Genomic DNA, 18,655 nt, shown 5'->3' with positions numbered 1-18,655 from the left:
TCTAAGTCAAGCTAATGTTGCTAGCTTTTGTTTAGTATGTGGTTGTACAATATCTTATAAGTCAATGTGAACACAGCTTTTACTGAACTTAGGTCGTCAGGTTGTACATACAGGTTGTTAAAAGTAAAACAGTAGCTTTTGTTTTACTGTGGAGCTTTGATTTAAGGCTTGCTGAGTTCATGCTCTACTAAATCTAACTAAAGAGGAAAGAGTCGACCTGTTATATTTTTACAGATATTTTGAACAGTATTTTGAACTACTTGTGAATCTGTGCACTGAAACTGCAATTAACTGCAGTATATTCCCCAACCACATGGTGGCAAACTGAATCATTTAAAGATGTAATGTTGTGATTCTTATATCTTGAACTCTGATCACTTCAAGTATTTAAATTCACAGCAATGAGTCTTGGTTTGTTAAATAATGTATTTTATTGAAATTTGCTTGTATGTTCACAGTTTTACAATCAAAAGAGAGGTCTTCAGTAAAGACACTAAGAAGAAAACTGTGTCCTGTTATTCCTGGAACCACCTTCTCTTACTGTTTAGCTCGCTGCATTGGCTGAGTAGCCATACACTCAACCGAGGGCAGAAGACACACACATGTACACACACACAGACACACACATGCACAAACACACACACATACACACACACAGACAGACATGCACATACTACTACTTTTTTTAGGTATATACATAAACACGCAATACAGCCAAATTACTCCACGTCATTTATTTTTGTGGAAAGCCAGTGCAGGCCTGAGCGGCGGTCATATTTTGTACCGCCATGCGGTACATCTAGTTTTGGTAAGACTTCAGAGGGGGTGCTATAATTTTTCACTTCAATAATTTTAATAACCTGCATATATTGCATTTTATTTATTTAACTTTCCATTTTACCTTAAAACTATACATATACAGGGTCACATTTTACTGTGTGCATAGTTATTAAACACTATCATTTTTGATGAAAACTTTTATTATTAGGCTACCTTATTAGCTCTTTGAATCAATAACGTTTTATTTAAACCTGCCGGCTGACAGTCCAATAGACATATAGGCGTCCTTTTGTTATGTATGAATGCAACTGTAAGTGTTAAGTAGGTATCTGGACTGTATTGACTGGTTCTGACTTAATTGGGTTCATCACAGGGCATCAGTAAGAATGCACAAAAGTCCAAGCACAGTTGTTTTAATAGAAAGTTCAAGCCATCTGACATACTCAGTGCGGTGCATTAACAGGTGTACATGTGATATAAGGTGTTGTTTTTTTAAGGTATTTTTTATACAAAATAGGTATCTGTTTTTTTTTTTTTGGGTTAGGTTTTAGGTTTTTTTTTGTCCAAACAATGAAAGTCAGTGTGGTGAGAGTGGGGTCCAATGTTCTTTAAGCAATGTTTTTCAAAATATTTTATTTTGGTCGAGTAAGTGTTGACAGAAGTTTCATTTTGGGATCAACCATTCCTTTAAGTTGCTCTGGTATCTCAATAGCATTTGAAGACAATGACTTACAGTCATAAAACCAACTGTAGGCTACATTGTTCATCTAGGTGTCAGGTATGTGACAGTAGTGAAATACATAGCAATATTTGCATATGATTTAGCAGTTTATTGTCATAAATATCAAAAATATTAAAGGTGTGCATCATACATGAGACCTGGGTGAACAATGTACAGTTGGTTTTATGACTGTAAGTCATTGTCTTTAAATGCTATTGAAGTTAGAAACGTTTATGCCAATGTCGCATGTAATTTTGAGACGGTCCCTAAATATGCGAATATCGAACGTCCAACGTCAAACCAACTTCATGCCAGTTTACACAACAGCATGCACTTTGTTAAATCGCCCTGCAAAAACATATCCGCCAAGAACATAATGTGATTAATAAAAGTAACATTATGCATTGCATACATGTGCAGAGCTATAGAGGTAAAATATATAATTCAACACAGACTGCATTGTAAATCAGGAATTACTTTTAAATGTTATTTGTCACATTAAAACATTGACTGTTTTTTTTTTTTTTTTTAAAACGTAAACCTTTATTTGAAAATAATGCAACAACGCCCTCTACTGTCTATAATGAGTCATTAAAAGCCTACAACTGCGTTGTGTACAGTTCATCTGACAAACAAACCATTAAAATTGAACGTAAATATTCAAATCCAAAGTAAGGATTATAAGGAATAATAATTGCAATAGTTTATGTGATTTGGCACTGACTGTGGTGGAGCAGCTAAGTAAGTTTTGTTATGTGAATAATTTAAAACAATTCTGTGATACAAGCCTCTTTTAAAAAAATATCTATTCTCAATTTTTCAGTTATGTTCCTTTGTAAAACACTCATATTACTAAAAGCACCCCTGCAAAACCGCTGCAATGGTTTATTCCACTGTTGTTTTGACTTGGCAGAGAAAGTCTAATAGGGGAGAAGGGCCACTCAATAAACTTCCGATTGCAGTTCCACTCTTATGAGGGCGCTCACATGACGAGTGCAGAATGAATGGAGGTCTATGGAGCTATACCGCATCAAAATCCACTTTTCTTAGGATATAATTTTTTGTCTAGTAATTTGAATGTTGTTTTCGAAAGGGGATGCAAAGAAATTACACATTGCTTGGTGTTAGATTTTTTAGAGTCACTTATTTGCTTTAAAAAGTCTTTCAAAATGTCAATGACGTCAGAATGCTGACGTCATTAGCAGAATGCTAGCGTGTTATGGGCAACAACAACTCAACCTGTAAGAAATCGAAAAGAAAGTACTCGTTCATTCAACTTTCGATCTATAACCCATGTTGAACTTGCAAAACCTACAATCAAATCTGAGATTTCTCAACGGCAATCGTGTAAGGGAGACAAATTTAGCCGTCTAGCCCCATTGACTCCCATTCATTTTGCACTCATGGCGAGCGCCGCCAGTGGAACTCTGATTGAAACTACAACCAATAGGACTTAATAGGGCGTTGGAGTGAACAGGCTTGGACTTGGTGACGGACTTGGTCAGTTTAGAATGGGATCCATTCCAAGTGTCTCAGCCAAGGATAGAATAAAGGGTGAGTATCAAAGCTAATCCTTAGTCGCAACAGCACGCGTGAAGATAATTGGTAGGTAGCAGTGGCGATTTGTTTAAGACTGCAAGGGATGCTCGGCTTCCCCTATAATGTCAAAAAAATGAACGGTCAAATATGCCATTGTATTAACATTTTATTGACTAAAATGCGTTAGAAAACGTTAATCTCAAAGACGAGTTCGTTCATAATCAGTTACATACAGCAGGTCTGCTGACTCGATTTCCTTCTCATACATTCCCGTAGCGTCGCAGTGCATTTCCCCGTTGAAGCCCAGCTTCCATTGAGTTCTATGGGGCTGCTTCGAACAGTTTTTTTCAGTGCTTCGAAACTAGACGGTCATTGGATAAATGCTGCGATTATGTCCCGCCCATGGAAGCTCAGCTTCTCTGGGGGTGAACGGAGAGTGGGCTGGCCTGGACTCCGGGCTTCCGCGTGATGATTGGAGGGTCTGTCGAAAGGCTGTGTCTCCTTTTGATTGACAGCGATTTCATACAATAAAAAGTCGCTGATGTTGAAGCTGTTCGAGCTCAGTCCCATCGCGGATTTTTCAAAGACAAACTGCTGCAACCTATTTCTTGGTATTTGCTTGTCGAAATTGCTAGCCAATTTTCAATAATGGTGTGTTTAATGAGCTCCAGTAATCCGCAGTGATGGGCAACGGCAAACTCAGTTTATTCATCAGATTGTGTAAGTTACACATTGTGTAAGTAACTTTAAAGCTAACTCTATTCTTCACCCAGTTCACCGGCCACTTACTTTCATGTATTTCGGGAGAAGTGGATGAATTCACGTGCTGTAAATCCAACAGATCCGATTCTCTGAACAGTGGCACAAACTAACATGACGGGACGGCACATATAGCTCAACTAACGCGATCGTTTTAAAGGTGTTTAAACAACATAACACTTCCACTTGCATATATTTGACAATCGGAATATCAAATATTTCATGCCATAGCTAACTTTATTTATTTATTTATTTATTTATAACTTTATAAATTTGTGAATATTTTGAATAAAAAAATTAAATAAAAGCAGATCATTGTCATTCAGCGCGCTGCGGTGTGTCACGTGACAAGCAATGACGCGTCACCATGGAAACAATAAAGCGATCAGTTTTAAATAATGATCGCCTTGAAAACTCACAGGGGTCAGCCAGAATATTTTAAATTTACGTTTAAAAGGGTTAAATATGAATACACAGCCTGTGTTTTTTTATAATACATTTCACACAATTATACATTTATACCTTTATTATATTATTACTTATTGTATTTTTTATATTATTATTATTATTAGGGCTAATCTTAATCTTTGTCTATTTTAACTTTGGGTTTTTTGAGTTTAAATGTTTATTAGCATACATAATTCCCACACACTACATGGTTGTGTAGTGTGTATTACTTGTTTAGACCTATAGTCTGTTCTTTTTAAAAATATTTTTTAGTGCTATTTTTTTCTAAATAAAAAATGACCTTTTATTTATTAGTTATTACATATAACTGAAAATAATCGTGGTAGCACGTTACTATTTATATCAGCAACTCATTAATACTGTCCAATTCGCAACTTTATAAACTCTAAAAACTCACAACAGTCTGAGAAGAACAAACATTAAGCGGCACGCCAGTCTCATGCCGGAATTATGAAAACTGAAAAGAATATATTTACGATATAAGATGCAACTATAACACACACACACACACACACACACACACACATACATACATAAAAGATAAGAATTATGCTGTGTCCTACTAACAAAAGACAATATAGCCTACTTTAGACGTTATTAGTTTTTTTTTTTAAGTTAAAATTATAGTTTATTATCCATTTGTTTTGTTATGTCATAAATTATTAACAGTATAAATTGAACACAGCTTAGCATTTGAACATTTGATTTAATTGAAAAATCTTTTTTTTATATTGACCATTTCACAACTTAACAGTTTTTTTTTTTTTTTTTGTCATAGAACATACACAAAACAATTCTATACTGGACTGAAAAAAAGATTCATTTAAATAAAATGTTTTTTATTTTACTTTTTTCTCTTAAATAGCAGAAGCATCACACTATAGCTGTATCTGCTCCAAATAAATAAATAAAAGTAATTAAATAAAATACAAAATCAAACCAAAGAAAATAAATAAAAATAAACCGTTTCTTTATATATATTTTTTTATTCATGAGGATAGCGCACTTTGGGCATTTCTGTGTATTAACAGGCCGTGCAAAAACCCTGCCTGGCATGTTATGTACGGTGCTGGACTGGTGGCTGATAGGGTCCCAGTAGTCATAGGCTATAGCATGGTCGCGACCCCTGGGACGGTAAATGTTGCACTAGAGGTTGATGGCATTCTGCACGATGAGGGACGCTGCTTCCATTTGAAAACTTCTAAATTATTTTAATAATCATCTCTCTGTAAAACTGTGGCTATGCAGTAGAGACAGTGGAAATGTAATGTTGGTCTGCAGCCCAATCCACATCTGTGAGATGTGAAATATAAAGAAAAAAAATAGTAAACAAACACAGTTCCTGGAGGTCCAGAGAGCTACTCCAACCCTACTCAAACAATCCCTGTTGTGTGTTTGAATGTTTAATGGGATGCGTTCAAAGATATATATATATATATATATATATATATATATATATATATATTATATATATATAAAATTGTTAGATATAGGCTATATAACTGAAGTGTTTGTGTCCATTGTTTGTCTAAACTTTTGACTTCGATGAAGATGAATTAACATTTCAATTCATCAAATCATGCAGAAAATCAACTAATTCCAAAGGGAATACTATTAACAGGTAGCACACGGCCCAAAAAAGAGAGAAAATAAATAAATAAAGACTTAATTATTTGTTCTTATTTTATTACTGACTGCTTATCTTAATGTTTTAAATTAGGCTAGTAGTTTTTGGTGTATCAAAATTGGAATTGAGAATTGTGATATTTCACTGGTATCTAAACATTTGAACTGCTGACCCAATCCTCAGCACTGAGCCCTGCTGAAGCAGCTCTAAATATGCGCTGTGCTAATAAATGAAGGATAAAATATGATAGAGAAATAGAATGAACAGTGAAATACACAAAAGCTCATACAATACATTTCAACAGGCTTAATTAAGCTTGAAAATAACTGAAGAGAAATATATATTTGCTAAACAAATTAAGCCAACTAATATGATTCAAATTATTTTGATTTCTCCACCCAATAAATTTAAAAATTACAATGCAATGAAAATACAAGAATCAGCATTGGCAAGTACCAAAAATATCCTATATTGTCCTCATTATGGAAAAAGTGGTATCAGTGCATCTCAATAGTGTTTACGCAGATTTTTGGGGGGATTAAAATGCCTTTGTACATTGTTGGAGATATACAGTATACAGTATATTGAAAACTGTCATATGATGCTTAAGCAGTGCTGTGTTAAAAAAAGGAAGTTTGTAAATCCTGTTAAAATGATCACACAATCCATGTTTATATGGTCACGATCCAAACCGTAAAAGTGACACTGAAGCAGTGTCAAATGCAGCACTAAAAATATGCAAAAGCTTTTGTAAAACAGTAAAAAAAAAAAAAAATCCCCAACTGTGGCTATACTTCAAAAGTGTGTGTAAAATGATAAAACGTCTGTAAAAAATAAAAAAAAAAAAAATTTATATATAAAAATATATATATTAGGACCACCCATTGGCCCAATGACGGATTCCAACGGCCTGGGCGAAAGAATAATGGGTGTATGTCTTTTCAGCGCTCCAGTGAAGTTCACTTAATTTATTAGAATTTAGTTTCAATATTACTTTAGCTCTATGCTTATTCTGACTCCAATTTCAAATGATGATCAAATTTAGATTGGGTTTCTGATTAGAAAATAATCATAAATATTGATTATGAATTAATTTAGATCTTTGATTATTCTGAGCATCTCATAATTTCAAATATTCGTTCATTAAGGACCCAGTGTCGCTTTGAGACGTCACGTCGCAAATGTGTGGTCACGATCACAAACTAGCCAGTCTGAAATAGTCAGAGCAGAGGGTGCAGTGCAACTATTTTACCCTAAGCGGCCGCTCACTGCTGACTCATAACAAAGGTGTAATTTTTTTAACAACGTGCTAAGTCAGTGATAGTCAGAAATCGTACTTGGTTACCTAATGTAACCTCGGTTCTCTCTAGAAGAGGGAACGAGTATTGCGTAAGTTGCTTACGCTATGGGTAAAGTCATCTTTTCTCGAGATATGAAGCCAAAAAATTATCCTTAATTTTTGTATTTGGGTCAATGACGTGATGCCTAAATTTTCTGTCCGATTGCATTTTTTCTGGCAAAAACGTGTTTAAATGCATAAAAAGATACTGTATATTAGTAGTACCTCTCCCATGTATGTACTCACTTTAACTTTTCAAAAACCTTTACTTTTTTTGTTATTTAAAGTGTCAAAACATCATGTGGTGCGACCGTCCGGCCATAACTTCTGTTTTGAAAACGTCTTTGAAATGATTCTGAATTTATTCAAATTTATTTTCTGCACTATTTGGCATGATTTCCAAAATGTTTTGTAATCCTTTAAAAAAATTCAAAGCATTTGTATTTATATTTCCATCATAATATACAAACAAACTTTGTCCGATGATGTCCATTTTATGAAATATCATGTGGTGCGACCATCAAGGAACTACCATTTTGGGACTTTTATGTTGAAAACCATTCATATACCAATTTACCAAGGACCCATGGAAGCAGCAAGCAGGTTTGTAATTCTCTCAAATTGGAAACAAAATAAACTTTTGTAATGGTTGGTATGTAGTTGCCATATTTGGATGTCATGTGGTATAAAATTTTTAATATTAAAGTTATTTCTACAAATATATATTTTTATTATAAATTTCATAGTGACCTTTTTTGGGAAGCTAGCTTGTTTTGTTTAGGTGGCCAATTCTGTGCCTGTAAATTTTGACTGAATTTGAAAATATCATGTGGTGCGACCAAATATCATGTGGTCCGACCACTGCAGACTGTTTTCCATGATAGATATGTCCTAGATTGGCAGTTTTATGCTTTTATATTCAATTGACGGTTTATATATAAAAAGTACTTTACTTTAGTATCATTTGGAATAGATTTTTATGCAATTTGGGATTTTTTAAATATATTTCAGACAGTTTATGTTTACTCTTTGTACAATATGAGAAAAATGCAACAAAAAAATTAGAGCATGTAATTTCAGTTTAGTAATAACGCATTTATTAGTAGTTTATTTATTATTGCCTATTTATTTATTTAAAACTATTTTAATCTATTTTACCAGATGCCACTGCCAAGCGAAAAAATTACGACCCTGCAGCAAGGGCGGAGTAGGCTACCATGATAGGAGAAGAGTGAAATATTATTACCGTTTAAAATATCTGTTTTCTACGTGAATATATAGTGAACTGTAATCAAAACAATAATCCTGTGATCAAAGCTGAATTTTCAGCATCATTAATCCAGTGTCACATGATCCTTCAGAAATCATTCTAATATGTAATCCTGGACCACAAAACCACTCAATGGTTCAATGTCACATGGGTCAATTTTTTGAACTTGAGATTTATACATAATATGAAAGCTGAATAAATAAGCTTTCCATTGATGTATGATTTGTTAGAATAGAACAGTATTTGGCCGATACAACTGAAAATTTGGAATCTGAGGGTGCTACAAAATCGAAATGAGAAAATCGGCTTTAAAGTTGTTCATTTATGTTTGCGATATTGCTATATTCACTCACAAAAATAAATGTTTTATACATTTACAAAAAATGAAACATTATCTTTATTTAATATCCTAATGATTTTTGTAATAAAAGAAAAATCGATAATTTTGACCCATACAATGTATTGTACATACAATTGCTATTGCCACAAATACCCTGTGCGACTTGTGACTGGTTTTATGATCCAGGGTCACTAATGATTTGCTGCTCAAGAAACATTTCTGATAATTATCAATGTTCATATTGTTGTGGAAACGGTGATACATTTTATATGTCAGGATTATGTGATGAATAGAAAGTTCAAAAGAACAGCATTTATTATAAATAAAAAACCCTACCTAATTACTTCTTGTGGCCTGCATATTCACAATGAGTACAAATAGCGATGCAGATTAACACTAGGCGATTTCCTAGGCAGATATTGACTTATATATTAAGGACTATATTAGGGGGAAGCACAGGCGAAGCACAGTGATATCTCTGCGCCCAAGTAGCAGTGCATCGCCTGTGCTTCCCCCTAATATAGTCCCAAGTCAATATCTGCATAGGAAATCGCCTAGTGTTAATCTGCATTGCTATTTGTACTCATTGTGAATACGCAGGCCACAAGAAGTAATTAGGTGGGGTTTTTTTATTTTTTTATATCACTTTTACTCAGAAAATGCTAGCTGGCAAAAAAGGATTCCATTCATTATGTTAAGCTAAGCTAGCGCTGACCCTGTCAAACTAAAACAATGCATGCACTGAGACAAAAATGCATTTGCCCACCTATCTAAATGTAGGAAAGAAGGTGAATAAGCCCTATTTCAAAAAACGGTGGAGTGTTCCTTTAAAAAAAACGATTGACCCCAAATGTTACCTGTATACAATACTTTTATGAAATAATTTATATCTATAACATTATTATTTGTTAGAAAGAAATTCTAAGTCAAGTTAAATTAAATGGTGCACTTGTTTTTGTGATGTGATTTTTATTAAAAAAAATTTTTATAAAATGTTTATGTTCAGGAAAATTCTGTGAAATTTGTATAAAATCTGGTTTAAATCTAATTTTTTTTGTATAAAATGTATTGTTCATTGATCTCTTTAAATAGATTTTTAACTATATAAGGTCTTCGTGTCATTTGGAGCGGCCACTCATCATGTAGTGCGACCAATAAAAGCAATCACTATATTAAATTTAAAATAAAATATCTTATTTCTGTGGCTGAAATATGAATCACTGATACAGTATGCTTTAGTAAATTATATTTTTAAAACATTTTTATCAGTTTTATGTGATTTACAGGAAAAATAAGTCTGTTAACTAGATTTAAGAAGGCAACTCAGAAATTATAGAACAAAAAATGAGATCATTATTTACAAAAACTCAGAAATGCAAACACTTGGTTTCTAAACACTTTAATTACTAAGAACTTGTAAAAAAATGTTTAAGCATGTTAAGGAAATTAATTAATTTTACGATAAATCATGGTCACACCACATGACATTTTTTAAGGCTAAGGACAATTCATCTAGATGAAAAAAACACTAAAATCACTTAAATTATTTTTTTTAAATGAATTTAGGTGTACACAACATCCTTAATGTTTGAACAATTGCAACAGGTATTTTTTTTTTTTGTATTTTAAAATTGGCCTGTCGAAAATCCTTATACGTCATTGACCCATTTATTGTCAAAGCAGTGCAGCAGCCAGCAGACCTATAGCAGGCTATCTAGCATGCTCATTGGCTGCCCTGCGGCAACTGCAGCAGCCTACCGCTGAGCCCTGCGTGACGTCATGCCCAATGAGGGCGCCCTCATGTGTCACAGCCCGCCAGAATGGGGATGGCTTAGCGTATAAAAGGACGGGTTTGGGGGCTGTTTCCCTGGTTTTCATCGACTGAAGCGAAATAAGCTCATGGCGCGAGCATGGCAGGTTACACAACACTCGTTCCCTCTTCTAGAGAGAACCGAGGTTACATTAGGTAACCGAGTACGTTCTCTTACAAGAGGTTCTCTCGTATTGCGTAAGTTGCTTACGCTACGGGAACCCCTTGTCAATGCCATGCGCGCCAAGCATCCACAACATAAGTCCCAGGGGAAAGCCCGGGGGACGCAGATAAGTGGGAATCAGGCGACCAACAACGCGATCCAGCACATGTACATAAGCACACCGTAGGGGATACAGAGCGGCGCTGCCGGTCCATATGGAAAGAATATCAACCCCTGTAGTGCAGCTCAACCAGGAGAGCTAAAGTCGCGTGAGAGAAGCCTGCGCACGAACAATCTGGGCAGAACATACACTCAACTTAGACTGACAAAAGTCTAGCCTGCAAGGCGGGAACTTCCAGGTTATAAAACCTAACAAATGTAAAGGGAGAGGCCCAGCCCGCCGCCATACAAATGTCATGAATAGAAATCTCGCTGGACCAAGCCCACGATGAGGCCATGCCTCTAGTGGAATGAGCCCTGACGCCCAGCGTCCACTATCCATCTGGACAGGCTATGTTTCGAGGCGGCGAGACCCCTGGTGAACGAAAGGACCTGAAGGCAGACCATTTAGACGCGTAGAGCCTTCTCGTAGAGGGAGCTCTAGAATGCGTGATCGTTTTCACAACCCCTTCTGGCAAGACAACGGGTATCCGGTGATTATCCATACACGCAGAGACCAGCGCTCTGGATGAGGATGCCAAATCGAGCCGCCGGCTTGAGAGAGGAGATCCCTTCTCACCGGAATCGGCCATGGGGCTAAGTCTGACAGCCGCATTAGCTCTGGGAACCAAGTTTGGTTCTCCCATCGCAGGGCTATGAGGAGCACCGAGTGGCGGGCTTCCCTGACTCTCCTGATGACCTGTGGTAACAGTGAGATTGGGGGGAAAGCATGCAGCTGGGCCAAGCTTGGGCCAGCGCGTCCTCATTCTTGGAAAAAAGCCTTGGGCAATGAGCGTTGTCTTTTGACGCAAATAGGTCGACTTTCGCTTTGCCGAAAAGGCGCCACAGCAGCTGGACTGTCTGAGGATGCAGGGACCATTCTCCTGGGGGAACGTTGTCCTTCGACAGTCTGTCTGGGCCGTTGTTCAGGTGGCCAGGCACATGCACGGCTCTGAGCGAGCGCAGAGAGTGCTGAGCCCAAATGAGGAGGCGTTCCGCCAGAGCGCTGAGATTTCTGGATCTGACACCGCCCTGGCGGTTCACGTAGGCCACCACTGACATGTTGTCCGTGTGGACCAGTACGTGGTTGCCCCGCAAGTATGGGAGGAAGTGCTTCAGTGCCTTCTCGACCGCTGTGAAGGCGTTTCTCCCGGTCTGACCGTTGGCCAAAGAGCAGTCTGCCCTCGAAGAGAGCGCCCCAACCTAGGTTGTAGGCGTCTGTTGAGAAAACCGTCCGGTACGAGACAGCTCCCAATGTCACTCCCAGCTGGTATCATTCGGCCGCTATCCAGGGCTCCAGAGCTGAAACGCAGCCCTGAGTCACTCTGATTCGCAGACCGCCGGAAGCCCAGGTTCGGTGAGGCACTCTAGCATTCAGCCAGCGTTGTAGCGGGCGCATACGCAGTAAGCCCAGCTGAAGCACTGCTGCAGCTGAAGCCATACAGCCCAGCATCCTCTGAAACGTTTTCAGGGGAACAACGCTGCCTTTCTGGAAAGACGCAGCCCGGTGTCGAACACGGCGCGCGCGTTGTCGACAAGCGGGCCGTCATAGCCACAGAGTCCAGCTCTATACCCAGAAAAGAGACTGTCTGACTGGGCCATAATGACCTCTTGGTCCGATTGACCGTGAGACCCGAGTTTTCCAGATGGCTGAGAAGCATCGTTCTGTGAGATAGTATCTCTGACTGTGCCAGAATCAACCAATAGTCCAAATAGTTCAGTATTCGCATACCCTGATTTCTTAGGGGAGCGAGAGCCATGTCCATGCACTTCGTAAATGTACGGGTTGCTAAAGACAGGCCGAACGGGAGGACGGTGTATTGATATACCTGACCATCAAAGGCGAATCTCAAGAATGGCCTGTGACGGGGTATTATCTGAATCTGAAAGTAAGCGTCTTTTAGATCGAGAGAGATAAACCAGTCCCTCGGGCGAATTTGCGCGAGGATTTGTCTGGTTGTGAGCATTTTGAATGGTCGCCTCATGAGAGCTTTGTTCAAATATCTCAGATCTAAAATAGGTCATAGGTCTGAGAGCTCTGTCCTTCTTGGGCACGAGGAAGTAACGGCTGTAAAAGCCTGACTCGCTTAAGGAAGGAGGTACTGGTTCTATGGCCCCCTTGCATCCCATACAGAAAAAAAAATATTGAAATACACTACTGGTCAAAAGTTTTAGATCGGTACGATTTTTTATGTTTTTAAAAGAAGTCTTTTCTGCTCACCAAGGCTGCATTTATTTTATAAAAAACAATAAAAACAATAAGTATCATTGTGAAATATTATGAAAATATAAAATGACTGTTTTCTACTTCAATTATTTTAAAATATAATTTATTCCTCAGATGAAAGCTGAATTTTCAACATCATTACTCCAGTCTTCAATGTCACATGATCCTTCAGAAATCATTCTAATATGCTGATTTTATGCTCAAAAAACATTCATTATTATTTTCAATGTTGAAAACAGTTGTGTACATTTTTATTTTTTTTATTTTTTTGATGAATAGAAAGTTCAAAAGAACAGCATTTATTTAAAATAGAATATTTTCTAACATTATAAATGTCTTTACTGTAACGTTTGATCAGTTTAACCCTCAGACGGTCTTCGTTTCGGAGTCACATCCTGGGCCTTCCCGGTCAGAAGTGACCGGAGGCCTAAAAATGAAACTTCCTCCATCCCAGTAAAACCAATGCAATTTATTTTTGTTCGATAATATTTATTCTTTTTAATTTTGTATTTTGAGATCATTTTATTGAATTTATTAATATTTATGCAATATTTATGGTCTATTTTTGCCATTGAAATTAATTTAAAAAAAATATATAAATATATGTTTTTTTATTTTTATTTATTTATGCAGTATTTTAGTTTAATATAGAGTCTAGGTCTTCCAAAAAAAAATGTTTGAAGCAGATTAGCACCATCTGGTGAGAGTATGGAGAGAAAGCGTAGAACCATGGTGTAACCACTAGATGGCATCTACAGTTCTCTATGGAGAGGCATGTGAATTCCCCAGCTGTTTATGGACACATTTACCTTTTTTTTTTACAGAATTTGTAACAAAAAAATGCAATTCATTCAATTATAACACTTTATGTAAAATAATATATTTTTTTTATTATTATTTTTTATTTATTTATTTTTGTCAATTTCCCAGAGAGCGCAGATCACGTGGCGGTCTCTGTAGCTGAGCGGGGCTCTGCGGGTTCGCTTTCTGTATGTAAGAAAGCTGGCCGCGAGCTCGCGACGCACGCGGGGATTCCACCGACTTGCATTCATGAACAGGATCGCATTCCGGTGGTCTCTGCGGGCGGCGCATTTCGGCGCGACCCGAACGAGAGAGGCGGAAGCGTGGTCTGTGATGGAAAAGGCTAGTCGAGCCCGCAGGGTCGACATTAAGCCACAGGAAATGCGAGGCATTTTTGTAAGAAGAAGAGAGAGTGTGTGTCGCAGCGGCGAACATACACTGGCAGAAAAAGGATATTGACGCGGCACGCGGGATAGCAGGCACAAATGGCTGAAGGCGGCGAGAATCGTCCGGCTTCCTCAGACACAGTCTTCTGCTTGCTAGTCGCTTGCTTCGACGGCGGCTTAATGATTTCTGAAAAATGCAGAATAAATCAAGATGTAACATTTATTTGTCAGGTAAAAATGTATCATGCCAATTACACAAGTGATTAAAAGCCAATTCAGAAATAATAAATACATGACATCAGTTACTCAAAGATGACTCTAAAAGTATGCAATGCATTCCTGACAGAGACACACAGTGGTGTGTGAGTGTTTTCCAACAGAAAAACAGCACTGTATGGGGGATGATCCTGGTAAAGGGTCCCAAAGACCGCTCTGTCACCTAGCCTTAAATACCCAGACCAGAACAAAAGGGTTAAACAAATATTGTTTAGAGTTGTTTTGGGTCAATTCCTGTTCCCCAGGGGGTAGCACCAGGTTTTGAGGGAGAGGGGAGAATTATCAGATATCTTGAAGAGATATCACCCAAAGAGGAGAACAGAATTCTCTCAAGATTTCAATCTTTCTCATAATACTAATGACTGCAATTAAATTAAGACCATTTTACCAATCACACTGAGATATTTAAAATGATACCATACATGAAAAGGAAAAACAATAGATTCACAAGATACATCATGATATATAGACAATCTCAGTGAACTTTTAGTGACTTGAGGAGGGAGAGGGGGGATGCATATAAACAAGGAGATAAGTTTGGACAAGACAATTGCTTTATTGCAGGGTGAGTTTTGTCTTAGCAGGAAAATGAGTTCTTACATATACATATATATATATATATATATATATGTGTGTGTGTGTGTGTGTGTGTGTGTGTATAAAATGAAATTCATGTTTTGTGTTTCTGTTTTAAAAAGGAGAAGGACAACAGGAACATTTGCAAATTAAAGATCAAACAGATCAAATTAAACTCACTGGCAAGATGTCGAGGAGAAGAGGAAGCATTGAAAGATTACCTCCTGGAAGTAAGTAATGAGTAATTCATGCTATAATTTATCCAACTATTCATCCATCTATCTATACATTAAAATGTTTGTCATACATGTCATTTACAGTGTCTGGAGGAGGACAAAGAAATGAGAAGGAGGGGTGGGGAATATCAACAGCAGTAGGAGCACTAGGAGCAGCTGGAGTAACAGCATTCATAGCAGCAAGAGTAGCAGGACCACCAGCAGCAGGATTAGGAGCAGCAGCAATAGCAGCAAGAGTAGCAGGACCAGCAGCAGGAGTCGGAGTTTTAGTAATATTAGCAGGAAGGGCAAGTCAGTATTTAAATAAAGTAAATAAAAGAGAACCCTCAAAAAAAGATTAGATTTTTTTTAATTTTGCTGTTTTACCAGTCAATGAAAATGATCTAAGGAAAAAAGCGCTGCTCATTAGCGCTGCTCATTAATCTCTGACTGTTCAGCAAAACAAAATGTTATTTGCAATTTCCCCACATTACGGACAGAACTAGAGTTTGACTACTCACACATGGAAAATATGACTATAACATACAGCACGACTTCACTATCCAGCTAGACTCATCATCAATCACCCCATCAAGGTCGGTCAGAAATCTTGGGGTAACGTTTGATGACCAGCTGACTTTCACAGATCACATTTCAAAAACAGCTCGATCATGCAGGTTTGCACTGCACAACATCAGGAAGATCAGGCCTTTCCTTACTGAGCATGCAACACAACTCCTCGTCCAGGCCCTGGTCATTTCTAGGCTTGACTACTGCAATGCTCTTCTGGCTGGACTTCCATCATGTGCAACTAAACCTCTTCAAATGATCCAGAATGCTGCAGCTCGTCTTGTCTTCAACGAGCCCAAAAGGGCCCACGTCACTCCTCTGTTCATCTCACTGCACTGGCTACCACTCGCTGCTCGCATCAAGTTCAAGGCATTGGCGCTTGCTTACAGATCTATCACAGGCTCAGCTCCCTCCTACTTTCACTCACTCTTACGAGTCTACATCCCTACCAGACGCCTACGATCGGTCAACGAACGACGTCTCGTGGTTCCATCACAGAAAGCCACAAAATCTCTTTCCAGAACATTCTCATTCACAGTTCCATGCTGGTGGAACGCTCTCCCGACCCTCATCCGGAATGCAGAATCCCTGAAAACATTCAAAAGACAACTGAAAACCCATCTCTTCCGTGAGCACTTAACCTCCAAAAAAAAAAAAAAAAAACCTTCCCTTTCCCTTTAAAAAACCTCGCTTATCGGGCTTATGCTACTCTGAATAATGCCTGAACTTCGTATTTTGAGCACTTCTTGCGTTGTTTTTGTCTCTTCATGATGACTCGCTTAACTTAGTCCTAATCTGTAAGTCACTTTGGATAAAAGCGTCTGCTAAATGACTTAATGTAAAAACATTGTAGTGTAATAACATGCACATGAGAACTGTTTTAGCGTGGAATGCCGTGATGAGTTTAACACTCGCAACGTGGGTCACAGCACATATCTGAACCAGAGGAAGTGTGACAGACTGGAACATGTATTCTATGTATTCATTTAAAACATCTACATTTACGTTAATGTTTATAAAATGTGTGGACAAACATGTAATTTTTGTGTGATGTGTGATCAATTAGATTGGCACAATAAAGTGTTCAATCAATTAGTTGTGTTTTGTCGAGCACTAGGGGGATTGATTAACGAAAACAGCCAAACAGGAAGAAGATTAATCTATGAGTAATCTTCCTCCCACTTTTCAGGTATAAAGTTCAATTAGCCTTTCTGTTCATACTGTGTAAAATAATGTTGTGTAGTGTTACATCCCGAGACGTATTTTATTGATATGTGACTTGTGTTTGTTTTCTTTTGTTTTTGTCTTTCCCCATGTCCAGAGAACTTTATTGTGTTCTGTTGCTGACAAGTGCTTATCTTTGGTTCAATTGTGCATTTAGTTGAAGATTTACACATTTGTTCAGAATTTAAGATTTCCTTTTAAGGAAACTTGTAGGGAGGTGGGTGCCATTTTGTTTGAAACTTCTTTTCTCCTGGTTACGTGTAGTCAGTGAGATAGGTGTCAGGGCCGTGCACAGACATTTTGAGGGGCAGTGGCCTAAACCAAAAAAGGGGCACTAAGGGGGTGGTTGCTTGTTAACACAAATTATCCAGTTATTACAAAATATTCAATTAAAAGAGAAGACAGCACATGCTCAAATACATTTTAGACTTTATAGTAGATGTTTTGATAGAACATCACAATTACACATTGCTGATAATAACAGAAACCATTTGCTGTTTTACATTTTTATATTTACCTGTTCCATTTACAGCAACACTTTTTTATTTGGTACCATGTCCTGAAAGATCTTGATAACCTAATTTTTTTATGATTCACAATTACACATTGGTGATAATAAAAGAAACTATTTACCGGTTTACATTTTGGTATTTACCTTTTCCTTTTACAGCAAAACTTGTCTACAAAGTGTGCCAACAACAGAAAATTTAGTTATTTGTATTAGATCTGATCGAGAGTACAATGATTTGATTAGACAAGCAACTAATTCTAAGAACGTGGATATGTTGTACAAGTTGTTAGCACTAGTAGAAGACCAAGAGCAAAACATTACCATAATAAAAAAATAAAAAACCCCAAATGACTAATTTCGCAGATTTCGCAACCACTGTCTTGCATAGCCTACCTGTTAGAGGAACACTCCACTGTTTTTTGAAATGGGGCTTATTCACCTTCTTTCCTACATTTAGATAGGTGGGCAAATGCATTTTTGTCTCAGTGTATGCATTGTTTTAGTTTGACAGGGTCGGCGCTAGCTTAGCTTAGCACAATGAATGGAATCCTTTGTTGCCAGCTAGCATGTCCTGAGTAAAAGTGATTAAAAAAACCCCACCTAATTACTTCTTGTGGCCCGCGTATTCACAAAGAGTACAAATAGCGATGCAGATTAACACTAGGCGATTTCCTAGGCAGATATTGACTTGGGACTATATTAGGGGGAAGCACAGGCGAAGCTCTGCTACTTGGGCGCAGAGATATCACGTAGCACCTGAAATCCCCCAACTTCCGTCAACATACCGGCGTGAATAGTAGCTGGCTATTTTTCCTACAGTACATGAATGGAGATGAACATGGCTGATTTTGTGAGAGACGAAGAGGGTGACTTCTCAGACAGTCAAGAGCCAGA

At 37.6% G+C, this 18,655-nt stretch overlaps 1 long non-coding RNA gene across 1 annotated transcript; it reads left to right on the top strand.

Moving 5' to 3' along the window:
- The first annotated feature begins 2,467 nt into the window (after positions 1-2,467).
- LOC311077165 lies at positions 2,468-17,056 on the top strand. Its single transcript, XR_014604777.1, has 3 exons — positions 2,468-3,055; positions 15,364-15,471; positions 15,562-17,056. It is a non-coding gene; the product is annotated as an uncharacterized lncRNA (long non-coding RNA).
- The last annotated feature ends 1,599 nt before the right edge of the window (positions 17,057-18,655 follow it).

The sequence above is a fragment of the Abramis brama genome (assembly GCF_963993115.1).
Source record: "Abramis brama genome assembly, contig: SCAFFOLD_75, whole genome shotgun sequence".
NCBI classification, from domain to species: Eukaryota; Metazoa; Chordata; class Actinopteri; order Cypriniformes; family Leuciscidae; genus Abramis; species Abramis brama.
The sequence above is the reverse complement of the archived record's forward strand: the minus strand, read 5'-3'. Positions and strand labels throughout refer to the sequence as shown.